A 6,125-nucleotide genomic window follows, 5' to 3' on the forward strand; every position below is an offset into this window, starting at 1 on the left:
ATGGAAAACAAAGACAAAAATGATGCAAAGGGGAAAACCAATGCTCAAAATTCTTCCCAAGGCACTTCCAACAACAACAACAACAATCGGTCCAAGGAGAAGGGAGTTTACAAAGGCAAAAACAAACTCTCTCCTGAAGAGCTTGAAGCTTTTTGCAAGGACCATAAGTGCTTCAAGTGTGGGGAGCAAGGACATGGCTATCGTTCTTGCCCCAAAGAGAATGCTCGCAGTGAGACTCCTAGGGCTTCCACCATCGAAGCTCCAAAACAGGATGCTCATTGTTGCAAAGGATCATCACTTTCCTATGCTTGGAGAAAGGTAAGAGAGCATGGTGCCTTCATCTTGTTTGACCCTGGCTTTACTCACAACTTCATATCAACGGAGCTGGCCACCAAGTTGGGCATTCAAGATTTTGAGATGGGAGATATGGTAATGGTTGACACAGCTTTCAAGGAACAGCAAGCCTTCGTTACTCCCTTGATTGGGAAGTTGAGGCTTCATGTCCAAAGATACGTCGACAAAGAAGACTTTTTCATCTCTCCTGTCCAACATGAGGATGCTATCCTAGGGGCCCCATGGTTTGATTGCATGGCTGCCATATGAAGTTCCCTAAAAGGATAATCTACTTCACCTATAGAGGAAAGAACATGTATATAGATGCTAGTGAGCGTGATAAAAGTATTCCACTTGTAAATCCTCTTGCTTTTGATAATTCAATGAAGAGCTCAGTTTTTGCGTACATGATTTTCGTCAAAGAGTCTCAAAAAGATCTTAATGTTTCATCAAATGTAAATGGTAGGAGTCAAGAAGAGCTAGACTTGTCTAATTTTCTAAAAACATTCCAAGATGTGTTCGTCGATGATATCCCTATGGACTTAACTTCAAATCGAGGGGATGATGACCATCGAATTGAGCTCCCTCCAGGAAGCTCACTACCTAACAAGCCTCCTTATCGAGTCTCACAAGCTCAATAAGAGGAGATCATGAGGCAAGCACATGAATTGGTAGACAAAATGGAGGGTGAGGCCTAGTTCCTCTCCCTTTTGTTCTCCAGTCCTTTTAGTGCAAAAGAAAGATGGTACATACCATATGTGTGTGCGCTATAGAGCACTAAACCATATCCCTATCAAAAACAGATTTCCCATGTCTCAAGTAGAAGATCTGTTTGATAAGCTACAAGGCTCTACCTACTTCATTAGGATTGACCTTAAAAGTGGCTATCATCAAATAAGGATAGTGGATGAAGATATCCTAAAAATCGCGTTTCGCACAATGTTTGGTCTTTATGAATATCTAGTCATGCCTTTTGGTTTGACTACTGCACCAGTTATGTTCAATCGTCTAATGGAGAAAATTTTTAGACCTTATTGCAAATTCATTGGATTGTTTTTTGATGATATCATCATTTACTCCAAGTCTTTGGAGTAACATAAGAAACATCTCCAAGTGATTTTTCAAGCATTGAGGGAGAACAAGCTTTTTCACAACCAAAAGAAAAGCAAATTTTTCCTCCAAGAGATTCAATACCTAGGTCATATTATCTCTCAAGATGGTATCCGTATGGATCCATCAAAGTTAGAGGTAATAAAAGCATGGACTAATCCAAGGAATCTACATGAGCTAAGAAGATGTATTGGTATGTGCGCATACTATAGACGCTTCATAGCAAAATTCTCTTAAGTAGCAGGACCACTACATGACTTAACTAAGAAGAACGTTAAGTATGTATGGACTGCTAAGGAGCAAAATGATTTTGATTAGATCAAGGAGAACCTTACCTCCCAATGAGTCCTCATGCTTTCGGATCTCTCAAGCCATTTAGGGTCCAATGTGATGCTTGTGGTGATTGCCTTGGAGCAGTTTTGCTTCAAGAAGGGCATGACATAGCATATGAGAGCCGAACGCTCAATATGGATGAACGAGTCTGGGGAATTTATGAGAAAGAGCTTTTAGCTGTTCTACATGCCCTAGACACATGGAAGCACTACCTATTGGGGACTCCATTTATTCTATGAACCGACCACCAAAGTCTCAAGTATTTCATGACGCAAACCAAGCTTTTCGAGAAACAAATGATCTGGGAAAATTTTCTTTTGCAATTTAATTTCCATATTTCTCACATTACTGGGAAGCACAATTAAGTGGCCGATGCACTTTCACGACAACCAAAAGTTAATGCCATGTCTATAGCTACTCACAATGATCTATCCTCTATGATAGATGAGTATGCTACTAACCCTAACTTTAGAGACATAATGTCAGCCCTTGCTTTGGGAAAGAAAGAGGAACTATTCACCTTGCAGGATGGTTATCTTCTCCATGGAAATAGGCTATGTGCTACCCATTCCCTTCGTGAGAAAATTATGTATGAATCCCATGCTCCTCCCTATACGGGATGATAGAGGTATTCAACCTACTCTTCGAGGAGTAGAGACGTATTTCTATTGGCCTACCATGAAAGTGGACATACAAGAGTATGTTTCAAAATGCGTAGTATGCCAAAATACCAAATATCATAGAGGAAAGCAACCTGGATTACTTCAGCCATTGCCTATCCCACGTTCACCATGGGAGAGTATATCCATGGATTTCATCTTTGGATTGCCCAAGTCTATCCATGTGAATACGGGAATATAGACAATAGTTGACAGGTTTAGCAAGGAAGCACACTTTATTCCTGTTAAAAAGACTATTAAGGAACACCAAATGGAACCTCTCTTCATATCACAGATTTTCAAACACCATGGATTACCAACATCCATCGTGTCAGATAGACATCCTTGAATGACCAATAATTTTTGGAAAGGTCTCTTTGAAAATATAGGAACAAGATTGAATTTCTCTTTGGCCTATCATCCACAAACGGATGGCCAAAGTGAGATAGTCAATCTTACGATACTCGATCTACTCAAGACTTATGTTACCAAAGTAGATCAACGCTCACAATGGGAAAAGTACTTACCTCTTGTAGAGTATGCCTACAATAATACAATACATACTTCTACGAGAAAAGTACCTTTTGAGATCATTGAGGGAAGACCTAAAAGTCCCTTGCTACTCAAAGTACATGGGAAGATCTTTGCCATCGATGAGTATAGACGTGACCTACAAGAATATTTTCAAAAGATTAAGGAGGCTATATCCATATCTCAACAAAGGCAAAAAACTGTTGCTGACAAACACAGAAGGGCCTAAACATTCAAAGAAAATGGTTGGGTCTTGCTTAAGTTTCCTAAGGCTTGATTAAGGCAAACCACGGGCAAAAATCCTACGGGCCATCAAAAATATTATGCTAAGCTAGCAAAACGATATTGTGGTCCTTTCCAAATCTTGAAGCCCATCAATGAGATGGCTTACCAACTCAAGTTGCCCAGCCATTGGCTCATACACAATTCCTTTCATGTGAGTCTACTTAAGCCCTACAAAGGAGAGCCACCAAGTAAACCAATTATTGAAGACCCTCCCAAAGTTGAAGACCAAAAAGAGGTCCTACAACCCGAAGCTATCCTTCGGCATGAATACAAGGTACTACGACATGGTAAGATTATCCGACGGTATCTTATTAAGTTCAAAAATTATACTTTTGAAGATGCTAGATGGATGCAATGAATATAGCTTAAGGATAGTATGAACCTTGTCAATCCTTACAAGAGTAACCAAATGTACAAATTTCTTTTAAATGACCCATGTTTTTGTCTTATAAGACTAGTTCTCTTTCTAATTGTGCACAAAATTAAATAGTATGCATGCTTAGAATCATGTTTGTGATGACGACGTCTCTCAAACACCAAGTAGAATTTGTCACTCTACTTTGGGAGAACGAAATGGACTAAAGAGCAGACATGCGTGCAACAGCTATGTCTCCCAAGCACCAAATGGATTAGTCATCCATGTTGGAAAGATGTAGAGTAAAAATGGATCCTCTACCCGCTAAGTAAGATTGACCAATGACTAAGGCTTTATCTCTTCTACCTCATAGTCGAGGACGACTATGATTTCAAGGGAGAGAAAAAGCCATAAAATCTAATATCTAACCAACCCAAATGATTTTCTCATATTAAACTAATCATTTAAAGTGGGAGAATAAACGGGAACAAGGGTTAAGATATAGACATGTGCTTATAGATCTATCCCAACACAGGGCCAATGGTAAAGGGACCCAAATGAGAGATGGTATATCAAAGATCAAGGCTAACCAATGGCGCATAAGACCTTAGGGTTAGCTTCATTGAAGACCTCCAATAGTTAGTGTAAAAGTACTTTGACCTTAGGTAAGCTAGGGCTGAGCTTGAGATGGAAACTCGGCCCAAGCTTGAAGTGCTTGAGGTGGGAACCTGGCCCAAGCTTAAGGTGCTTGAGGTGCTTGATGACTGAGGTGCTTGAGATGCTTGAGGTTCTTGATGATTGAGATTGTTGAGATGCTTGACATGCTTGAGATGCTAGGGTTGTATTTGAGGTGAGAACCCAGCCCAAGCTTAAAGTGCTTAAGGGCCAAGCTTGTAGTGGGAACTGGGCCTAAGCTTGAGGGGCTTGAGGTGTCAAAAATCAAAGATCCAATCGCTACAAGGAGGGGGTGAGCCCTACATGAAGGGGGATGAGAAAGAACACCCACACACTCACACAAGGCATACCTGGTACAAAGAAAGCATAAGGGGCACTTGTCAAGTTCCTCCTCATGTTGCCCTAATGGTGTGTCAGAAGCCTATTGGCTGGCCACCCAAGGGGTCAAATGATAATTTAGGAGATTTAATTAATTGTCTCTACATTTATCAAGTCCTCTCTCTCAAAGGGGAAAGGGGGACAATTGTCCCAAGACTACCCTTGTTGCTTGTAATGCCTCCTGCTTGTGATTGGCTAGGCTTGGAGGGGGCCAATGAGCTTCAAGCATGAGGTACAAGGGGGGGTCGACCAAAGAAACCTAGGGGGTTCTTAGGGGGTATACTCTACTACACACAATCACACACTCTCATTATGCATTGTGAAAAGTGCAAGAGATCCCTCTCCTTATCCAAGCAAGTAGAGGTTGAGAGCCTACACCAACACTCTTGGTTATAGAGTGCAAATCCAACCAAGAGCCATGCTTCAATGCTTAATCTTGCCATCTTCATTACTATGCTTTTATGTATGCTAGCAAGAAGAGTTATGATAATTGAGGAGCTAATTATTTTTCATATGAATGTTTCTTCTTCCTCTTGCCTACCCTCATTCCTTGCTAGCTCTCTCCACCTTCGAAGGTTTTTGAGGTCTTGGGACTGAGGCTTGGGATAGTTAACACTAGGTTGGTAATGGGACACTTTTATGTCCTGGGACACTTTTATGTCCTGTTAGGTGACCATTTTCCTTGAATTATGTCAAGAGTTTCAAAATGGATTTTGAGGTGCTATCTATCTAAAAATTTGTCTCATGAGCTGAAAAAAACTCGACATTTTTTTGGAATATCAATTCCATCTTTAACCTTGTCCTTGCACAACATTTCACAACCTAAACTATGTGAAAAAACGGGTCCTATTTTTGCCTTTTTTTCAACGTTTTGCAACTATACCACTCTAGAATTCATGTTTATGAGGTCTATAATGCTAGAGAACTATCTTTAGTAGTCCTCAACATGTCCTGATGCTTCTAGGGAGAAATAAATATTAAAGTTGTAAGTTATGACCAAATTAAAAAAATTGTCAAATCATGTTTTTTAGCCAATTTTGGCTCTTCTATGATTTTTTTGGTGGATTTCATGATATCCAAATGCATTTTTTATTTTCTATGTCGCATATTGTAACATAAAGCTAATTTTCCTTGAGTTTTGGGGCACCTAATACCCTATTTTGCATAGTACACAACGATGGTTTATTTTTTCAATTATAGAAGAAAACGAAACATTCTAGTATATCAAGTATAGCTTTTTCAATATTGGTAGTTTCTTGTGATAACTACATGCATTTTGTAGGTAGTAACCATATCTAGTCATAAGGATCAAATTTGGCTAGATATTGAATAGTTTCTATGGGATTCTATAACTCATAATGTTGAACCCAGTTTTTTCATGTTTGCTGTATTTAGCACTTCATCTTTGTCCCCAAGATTCCCCTTGGGAAGAGATGTATTATTATTTTGACATGCTCCATGGATTC

Source organism: Adiantum capillus-veneris, chromosome 23 (genome assembly GCF_014529385.1).
Source record: "Adiantum capillus-veneris isolate H3 chromosome 23, ASM1452938v2, whole genome shotgun sequence".
NCBI lineage: Eukaryota > Viridiplantae > Streptophyta > Polypodiopsida > Polypodiales > Pteridaceae > Adiantum > Adiantum capillus-veneris.